General features: G+C 46.1%; 1 protein-coding gene across 1 annotated transcript in view; it reads right to left on the reverse strand.

Annotated features, from left to right (window-relative positions):
* The window catches only part of fhl1a (four and a half LIM domains 1a), a 93,033-nt gene extending 83,690 nt beyond the window's left edge, over positions 1-9,343 (reverse strand). Inside the window, exon 1 of the mRNA XM_067997340.1 lies at positions 9,240-9,343. The gene's annotated coding sequence lies outside the window, so the exon portion shown is untranslated. The remainder of the gene's footprint in view (positions 1-9,239) is intronic.
* Positions 9,344-10,271: the final 928 nt, after the last annotated feature.

Here is a 10,271-nt window from a genome sequence, read left to right on the forward strand (position 1 = left end):
GGCGTGGACACGATGGGCCGAATGGCCTCCTTCTGTGCCATAACTTTCTACGATTCTAACACATCGAGGTCCTTTTGAAGACCAGTTTCGAAGATTGCACAGTATTCCAACTATGGCCTCACCTGGGACCTGTATATTTTAACTCATACCCTTTAGATGTTTGTTTAGCTTTCTTCATAATAGCTTGACATTAACTAGAAATCTTCAGAGAAAGATCAGTAATCACAGATAAATCCTCTCCTAAACCCTTTCATCGTGTACACGTTTCCTGTTCCAATCTGTATTTGTCCAAATTAAAACCCACCAGTCCCTCAGTGCGTCTGTTTAATGGTTCCAGTCCCAGGCCCTCTTTTTAATTACTGTTTATTTCCCTCACTCCGGTCTCCTGTTCGGAAAGGGACCATCGGAAAATATTATATTGCGACTAGTTCATCTCCCGTGGCGATGCCCACAGAGAGCCAAGGTCACATGTAATCTTTAGATGAAGCGGGGTTGGAGGGTGAGGGGTTAATGGGTCAGTGATGTAAATCAGTCCCTATTTTAAAGTCATACATCCTGCCTCTTATTTTTCTATTTCCATTATTAATTCCTATGTCCATTTTTATAATGGGAACTGCCTATGTAAACTTGTCACCCTGTAATTACACTATCCGGCCAGTGGTGGCACTGCAGCACCCCACTGGTAGGAAGGTGTAATTACAGTGTGACAAGTTTACATAGGCAGTTCCCATTATAAATCTGGACATGGGAATTAATAATGGGAATAATTGACAGGGGTCCATGCAGACATAAGGGGGATAGCTCAAAACAGGCAATAGCACAAAACGGGCAATAATGCAAAATGGGTGATAGCGAATCAGAAACCCGTTTCGCACACCGCCAGATTTCCCTTTCCGTTGACTTGATTCACTATTGCCCGTTTCGCACTGTTGCTTGTTTTGTACTATTGCCCGTTTCGCACTATTGCCCGTTTCGCACTATTGCCCGTTTCACACTATCGCTTGTTTTGTACTATTGCCCAAGACGGACTTGTATGCCAAAGTTTTTAATATATCGTAGATTACTCTCGTCCTAAAGTAAATGAGTTGCACGAGCTGTATGGAGGACTCAGAACAAAACCACATGGATTTTCCTCAAGTCTCTTACCCAGCAGTCACAGCTTTTTCCAATTTAATGTTGGACTTCCTGCTGCCGAGCCAGTGAACCAATGAGCACATGTTACAGACATATTAAAAACTGCAAGTCATAGCAAGGGCTCTCCAGGCTGCCCAATCTGTGCAGTATTGGCAACGTTTGCTGAGTGAGATGTTTGGACAGTCCCACTCAGTTCCCCCAACTCCTTGCTGAGAATGATTTTTTTCTTTCTCAGCTTGTTATTACTCGGTGGGGAGTGACATTAAAACCAGACCCAGGAATATGAGCTCGAACTGTGGGACGAGGAAATGCTGCAGCTCATTCTGAAAGGCAGCCAAAAATCACAATACAACTGAAATCTGGGAGAAATGTTGTAATTTGGGGAGAGGGGATCTATCTCTCAGGAGCGTGGTCAGCAATGTCAAATTATACACAATCCTTCCAAATGCTGCTCTCTCCCCCAACCCCCAATTCCTGCAAACACAGAGGGTGGTCTCACAGAGGGTGGTCTTACAGAGAATGGTCTTACAGACAGTAGTCTCTTAGAAGGTGGTCTTATAGGCAATGGTCTTACAGAAGATGATCTTACAGAGGATGGTCTCACAGACGATGGTCTTACAGGGGGTCTCACATAAGGTAGTCTCACAGAGGGTGGTCTCACAGATGATGGTCTTACAGGAGGTGGTCTCATAGAGGGTGATCCTTGACCTCAAAGAAATCTCAAATCTTCCTCCCCACCACCCCTCCCTCCCCCTAGGAAGATAGTTAGGGAGTGGGGAGAGATGCGCCAAAGGACAGAGGCCGGAGAGTCACAAACAACCAGAGGGCTGGTGGTAAAACGATGGCCATGCTGGCACTGGAGGAGTTCAGGACAAGCCGAGCTCCTCCTCCTTTCTCTGCTCTCCTAATAATTCTTATCATCTGTGTTTCACTGGATCATGTTGCACTGGTCTCCATCAGGACTCATTGTGCGCTGGGCCATTTGTGTAAATGTTTGAGACTAATATAAATGTATTCTTGGTTTATCTGGGCTCTCTGTAATCTGGTAAAACAACATCTTTGGTCAGTTCCACTGTGACTCCTGAGAATGGTTCTCACCAGTAACAGGAGCCTCTGGTTACCATCCAGATCCAATCAGCACATTTATTCAAACCAAACCAGATATTCCTTCAAACAGAATCATAGAATCTTACAGCACAGAAGGAGGCCATTCAGCCCATCGTGCCTGTGCCGGCTCTTTGGAAGAGCGATCCAATTAGTCCCACTCTCCTGCTCTTTCCCCATAGCCCTGCAAATTTCTCCTTTTCAAATATTTATTCAATTCCCTTTAGAAATTTATTATTGAATCTGCTTCCACCGCCCTTTCAGGCAGCACATTCCAGATCATCACAATTCGCTGTGTAAAACAATTCTCCTCATCTTCTCTCTGTTTCTTTTTCCAGTTACCTTAAATCTGTGTCCTCTGGTTACCGACCCTTCTGCCACTGGAAACAGTTTCTCCCTATTTATTCCATCAAATACCCTTCATGATTTTGAACACCTCGATTAAATCTCCCCTTAACCTTCTCTGCTATAAGGAGAACAATCCCAGCTTCTCCAGTCTCTCCATGTAACTGAAGTCCCTCATCCCTGGTACCATTCTAAATGTGAGGAGTAAGACCACCCTCTGTGAGACCACCGTCTGTGAGACTGCCCTCTGTGAGACCACCGTCTGTGAGACTAGTCTCTGTGAGACCACCCTCTGTGAGACTACCCTCTGTGAGACCACCTTCTGTGAGACCACCTTCTGTGGGACCACTATCTGTGAGACCACCGTCTGTGAGACTACCCTCTGTGAGACCACCATCTGTGAGACTACCCTCTGTGAGACTACCCTCTGTGAGACCACCCTCTGTGAGACCACCTTCTGTGGGACCACTATCTGTGAGACTACCCTCTGTGAGACTACCCTCTGTGAGACCACCATCTGTGAGACTACCCTCTGTGAGACTACCCTCTGTGAGACCACCCTCTGTGAGACCACCGTCTGTGAGACTACCCTCTGTGAGACTACCCTCTGTGAGACCACCTTCTGTGAGACCACCCTCTGTGAGACCATCCTCTGTGAGACCACCTTCTGTAAGACCACCCTCTGTGAGACGATCCTCTGTGATCAACAGTATCACAAGGACAGTCTAATGGTTAGCATTTCTGGATAAAAATTACGAATGCTAGATAGAGTCCCCGAAAGTAAAAGACTATACAGTTTATGCAAGTTTAAAAATATATAAACCTTAAGTGTTACTGATTAAAACAAAAACCATTCATCATAGAAGTTTACAACATGGAAACAGGCCCTTCGGCCCAACATGTCCATGTCGCCCAGTTTAGACCACTAAGCTAGTCCCAATTGCCTGCACTTGGCCCATATCCCTCTATACCCATCTTACCCATGTAACTGTCCAAATGCTTTTTAAAAGACAAAATTGTACCTGCCTCCACTACTGCCTCTGGCAGCTCGTTCCAGACACTCACCACCCTTTGAGTGAAAGAATTGCCCCTCTGGACCCTTTTGTATCTCTCCCCTCTCACCTTAAATCTATGCCCCCTCGTTATAGACTCCCCTACCTTTGGGAAAAGATTTTGACTATCTACCTTATCTATGCCCCTCATTATTTTATAGACTTCTATAAGATCACCCCTAAACCTCCTACTCTCCAGGGAAAAAAGTCTCAGTCTATCCAACCTCTTCCTATAAGTCAAACCATCAAGTCCTGGTAGCATCCTAGTAAATCTTTTCTGCACTCTTTCCAGTTTAATAATATCCTTTCTATAATAGAGTGACCAGAACTGTACACAGTATTCCAAGTGTGGCCTTACTAATGTCTTGTACAACTTCAACAAGACATCCCAACTCCTGTATTCAATGTTCTGACCAATGAAACCAAGCATGCTGAATGCCTTCTTCACCACCCTATCCACCTGTGACTCCACTTTCAAGGAGCTATGAACCTGTACTCCTAGATCTCTTTGTTCTATAACTCTCCCCAATGCCCTACCATTAACAGAGTAGGTCCTGGCCCGATTCAATCTACCAAAATGCATCACCTCACATTTATCTAAATTAAACTCCATCTGCCATTCATCGGCCCACTGGCCCAATTTATCAAGATCCCGTTGCAATCCTAGATAACCTTCTTCACTGTCCACAATGCCACCAATCATGGTGTCATCTGCAAACTTACTAACCATGCCTCCTAAATTCTCATCCAAATCATTAATATAAATAACAAATAACAGCGGACCCAGCACCGATCCCTGAGGCACACCGCTGGTCACAGGTCTCCAGTTTGAAAAACAACCCTCTACAACCACCCTCTGTCTTCTGTCGTCAATCCAATTTTGTATCCAATTGGCTACCTCACCTTGGATCCCGTGAGATTTAACCTTATGTAACAACCTACCATGCGGTACCTTGTCAAAGGCTTTGCTGAAGTCCATGTAGACCACGTCTACTGCACAGCCCTCATCTATCTTCTTGGTTATCCCTTCAAAAAACTCAATCAAATTCGTGAGACATGATTTTCCTCTCACAAAACCATGCTGACTGTTCCTAATCAGTCCCTGCCTCTCCAAATGCCTGTAGATCCTGTCCCTCAGAATACCCTCTAACAACTTACTCACTACAGATGTCAGGCTCACCGGTCTGTAGTCATCACTCTGGTCAACGTGATTTCTGAATGAAACTAGTGAAGAAAGCACATTTTTAAATGTGAGGCAGAAACCCTCATCAGATTTAAAAAGTACCTGGATGTGCACCTGAAGTGCTGTAACCCACAGGGCTACGAACCAAGTGCTGGAAAGTGGGATTAGGCTGGATAGCTCTTTTTCGGCCGGCATAGACACAATGGGCCGAATGGCCTCCTTCTGTGCCGTAAATTTCTATGACTGTATGATTCTAGTAAATCTGCTCTGCACCCTCTCCAAGGCCTTGACATCCTTCCTAAAGTGCGGTGCCCAGAATTGGAGCGAATACTCCAGCTGGGCCCTAACCAGTGATTTATAAAGGTTAAGCATAACTTCCTCGCTTTGCTGTAGACATGCCAGTTCCCACAGATTACACGAATATAACTGTACCTTAAGGAGAGAAAGGAAAGAATGAAACTTGACTCCTCCCTAGATGGAATCTGGAACCTGACTGCGCCAGGGCAGAATGTTAACAAGATACCTCAGAGAAGCAAGATCCCGGTGAGAGAATCTTGGGATATATGAGGTCACCTACTGCATCTAGGGCCTCTTGTTTGAAATTTTAGAAGGTCAAGAACTCAGCGACACATGAAGTGTGCCCTTTGGATAATTTATTGCTTAAAAATTCATTAACCTGAGGAGCTGTTACAAAACCTGGGTCAGTGTGACCGGCTGTTATTCGTTTGTGGGAGTGAGGGAGGGTCTACCCCAGTAATTTTATACAACAGTCTCCCATGGATGGGATTCCCGGAGTGACTGGGCCCTGTTGCTGCCCATCGCCCCATTCAATCATGAAATGGAAACCTGGAGTATTGTGTCCAATTCTGGGCCCTGCACTTTAGGAAGGATGTCAAGGCCTTGGAGAGGGTGCAGAGGAGGTTCACCAGGATGATACCAGAGATGAGGGACTGGGGTTGTTTTCCTCAGAGCAGAGAAGGTTAAGGGGAGGTTTAATAGAGGTATTGAAAATAATGAGGGATTTTGATAGAGTAAATAAGGAGAAACTGTTTCCTCTGATAGTGGGTCAGTAACCAGAGGTCACAGATTTAAAATAATTGGCAAAAGAGCCAGAGGAGGCATTCCCAAGTTCAGCCTAGATCTTGTGCTCAGGTCCTAGAGTGTTAATTGAAACCCTCAATCTTCGAACACAGAGCCACAAAGTGGTAACGGCTGCCCATGTTCGCAAGGAATTTATTTCAAACTGTAAATCTATAGCACTCGTGAGCTCCACATTTTTTTTTTGTATTCATTCACGGGATGTGGGCGTCGCTGGCGAGGCCGGCATTTATTGTCCATCCCTAATTGCCCTCGAGAAGGTGGTGGTGAGCCGCCTTCTTGAACCGCTGAAGTCCGTGTGGTGAAGGTTCTCCCACAGTGCTGTTAGGAAGGGAGTTCCAGGATTTTGACCCAGCGACGATGAAGGAACGGCGATATATTTCCAAGTCGGGATGGTGTGTGACTTGGAGGGGAACGTGCAGGTGGTGTTGTTCCATGTGCCTGCTGCTCTTGTCCTTCTAGGTGGTAGAGGTCACAGGTTTTGGAGGTGCTGTCGAAGAAGCCTTGGCGAGTTGCTGCAGTGCATCCTGTGGATGGTGCACACTGCAGCCACAGCGCACCGGTGGTGAAGGGAGTGAATGTTTAGGGTGGTGGATGGGGTGCCAATCAAGCGGGCTGCTTTATCTTGGATGGTGTCGAGCTTCTTGAGTGTTGTTGGAGCTGCACTCATCCAAGCAAGTGGAGAGTATTCCATCACACTCCTGACTTGTGCCTTGGAGATGGTGGAAAGGCTTTGGGGAGTCAGGAGGTGAGTCACTCGCCGCAGAATACCCAGCCTCTGACCTGCTCTTGTAGCCGCAGTATTTATATGGCTGGTCCAGTTAAGTTTCTGGTCAATGGTGACCCCCAGGATGTTGATGGTGGGGGATTTGGCAATGGTAATGCCGTTGAATGTCAAGGGGAGATGGTTAGACTCTCTCTTGTTGGAGATGGTCATTGCCTGGTACTTATCTGGCGCGAATGTTACTTGCCACTTATGAGCCCAAGCCTTGATGTTGTCCAGGTTTTGCTGCATGCGGGCTCGGACTGCTTCATTATTTGAGGGATAACTGTAAAACTTTGCAGGTTTACATGTCAGAATTGCTATGGTAATTCAGGCACACAGCACAGGGACCGAGTGTGAGAACCTGGGACACTCACATTGTTCAGAAATTGTTGTGTGCTGTTATCTGTGGTCGGTGGGTAACCTTATCTAACTGAGAACTTTAGGATACAGCATACCATTCATCTTAAATCTGACACATTTCAGAGTTACTCACGGAGCCTTTCAGTTTGGATAAATTTTATTCGGCAAAGTCCCATTTTTTAATACTTCAATTTTAAAAACAAGCAAGACTGCCCCTGGAGGTACAGAATCTAACTCGCTGTCTCAGTTTACCAATGTCCTGATTCGCCAATCCAAGCAGGGCAGTCTGCAGGAAGCCTCATGTGGAATGTTCCCAAAGCTCAAAGTAAGAACTAGAGAAAATATAATGAAACAAAACACAGCAGAGGTCTGTGCCCACAGTGACACTGGCATGCCTGATACCGACTGAAGCAGCCACCAAATTGGCAACTTACCCACCACATTAACAATTTACCCACTAAACTGGCAATTTACTCACCAAATTAACAACTTACCCACCAAATTAACAATTTACCCACTAAACTGGCAATTTACTCACCAAATTAACAATTTACCCACCACATTGGCAATTTACCCACCAAATTGGCAACTTATCCATGAAATTGGCAACTCACACATGCATCCTCAGGTGCTCTGATGTTTACGGCCATTTGTGTTTCCTAATTGTGTTTTTTTTCTTTAAATTAGCCATACAAAAAAGTTTTGATTTTCCCTTTAAATGGATGGAACAGTCAGCACCATGTCTGTGCTCGCTCTATGAGACCAGGCAGGTATAAAGTGGCTAAAATAATCAGATACATTTTTCATCAATTCAGACATCGAACTTATAGCAAATGTTCACCTATATTTTAACTGTTTATTTATAAACAAATTATCAAATTATCATAGAATGGTTACAGCACAGAAGGAGGCCATTCGGCCCATCGAGCCAGTGCCAGCTCTTTGTAAGACCAATCCAGTTAGTCCCACCCCCCCGCTCTTTCCCCGTAGCCCTGCAAATTTTTACCCTTCAAGTATTTATCTGATTCCTTTTTGAAAGCCACAATTAAATCTGCTTCCACCGCCCTTTCAGGCAGCACATTCCAGATCATAACTACTCACTGCTTTAAAAAGTTTTTCCTCATGTCACCTTTGGTTCTTTTGCCAATCACCTTAAATCCATGTCCTCTGATTCTTGGCCCTTCCACCAATGGGAACAGTTTCTCTTTATTTACTTTATCTAAACTCTTCATGATTTTGAACACCTCTATCAAATCTCCTCTCAACCTTCTCTGCTCTAAGGAGAACAATCCCAGCTTCTCCAGTCTCTCCACGTAACTAAAGTCCCTCATCCCTGGAACCATTCTAGTAAATCTCCTCTGCACCCTCTCTAAGGCCTTCCCATCCTTCCTAAAGTGCGGTGCCCAGAATTGGACACAATACTCCAGTTGTGGCCGAACCAGTGTTTTATAAAGGTTCATCATGACTTTCATACTTCTGTACTCTATGCCTCTATTTATAAAGCCCAGGACCCCGTATGCTTTTATAACCGCTTTCTCAACCTGCCCTGCCACCTTCAACGGTTTGTGCACATATAACCCCAGATCTCTCTGTTCCTGTACCCCCTTTTAGAATTGTACCATTTAGTTTATATTGCCTCTCCTCATTCTTCCTGCCAAAATTTATCACCTCACACTCTGCATTAAATTTCATCTGCCATGTGTCTGCCCATTCCTCCAGCCTGTCTATATCCTCTTGAAGTCTATCACTATCCTCCTCACTGTTTACTACCCTTTCAAGTTTTGTGTCATCTGGAAATGTTGTAATTGTGTCCTGTACACCCAAGTCCAAGTCATTGATATATATCAAAAATAATTCTGGTTCTGTAACATGTTACGAAGGTGAAGTGGAGATTTGGATCTGAATTTCCTCGTGTGAACCACATGCAGATATCTCTGAGGCTCCAACCAAACTTCATTTTTAAAACAACATTTTGAACTTCTCAAAAAATCAAATATCCTCTTAAAGAAAAGTGAATGAGACAAGCCAGAATCCTGCTCAAGGAACGCAGAAACTAATTGCACTCTCAGACTCTCTCTTGCTGCATTCTGCTACACTGGAATTTCCTGCGCAGTTCAGTTAAAGCAAATAAATCACCAGGATCATGAGAAATATTCCTCAACTCCAAAAGATCCACAGAAATAAGTCAGACACTCACAGACACCTCTGTTCTCCTCGGGATTACCCTCGTCCTCTGCTCACGTAGGGGAGTCTCCTCGAATAAATGCAGTTTTCCAACAGGATGTGAGAAAGTCACTGAAAACAAACCACAGACAGACAATGATTCATTCTGTTTATGAGACAAGCAGCACAGGATCTGATTGGTCACAAATTTCAATTCTTTTCCACTACATTTTTACCTCTGTTTAATTGTGGAGCTTCACTGGGAGCAGGGAGAGTCGGCAGTGAGTCTCCCCCCTCCACTGGGGGCAGAGAGAGTCCGCAGTGAGTCTCCCCCCTCCACTGGGAGCAGAGTCCGCAGTGAGTCTCCCTCCTCCACTGGGAGCAGAGTCCGCAGTGAGTCTCCCCCCTCCACTGGGAGCAGAGTCCGCAGTGAGTCTCCCCCCTCCACTGGGAGCAGGGAGAGTCCGCAGTGAGTCTCCCCCCTCCACTGGGAGCAGAGTCCGCAGTGAGTCTCCCCCCTCCACTGGGAGCAGGGAGAGTCGGCAGTGAGTCTCCCCCCTCCACTGGGAGCAGGGAGAGTCCGCAGTGAGTCTCCCCCCTCCACTGGGAGCAGGGAGAGTCCGCAGTGAGTCTCCCCCCTCCACTGGGAGCAGGGAGAGTCGGCAGTGAGTCTCCCCCCTCCACTGGGAGCAGAGTCCGCAGTGAGTCTCCCCCCTCCACTGGGAGCAGGGAGAGTCGGCAGTGAGTCTCCCCCCTCCACTGGGGGCAGAGTCCGCAGTGAGTCTCCCCCCTCCACTGGGAGCAGAGTCCGCAGTGAGTCTCCCCCCTCCACTGGGAGCAGGGAGAGTCGGCAGTGAGTCTCCCCCCTCCACTGGGAGCAGAGTCCGCAGTGAGTCTCCCCCCTCCACTGGGAGCAGGGAGAGTCGGCAGTGAGTCTCCCCCCTCCACAAACACTTCAAATGTTAATTATTTCTGGATGTAATGGGTTTTCTTGTCCAACTGGAAAGATTTCCTGACTCTTTAGCATTAATAGTTTGTGCTGAGAACTGTTAACTGTCACGAGTAG

Source organism: Heptranchias perlo, chromosome 15 (genome assembly GCF_035084215.1).
Source record: "Heptranchias perlo isolate sHepPer1 chromosome 15, sHepPer1.hap1, whole genome shotgun sequence".
In the NCBI taxonomy this organism is placed as follows: domain Eukaryota; kingdom Metazoa; phylum Chordata; class Chondrichthyes; order Hexanchiformes; family Hexanchidae; genus Heptranchias; species Heptranchias perlo.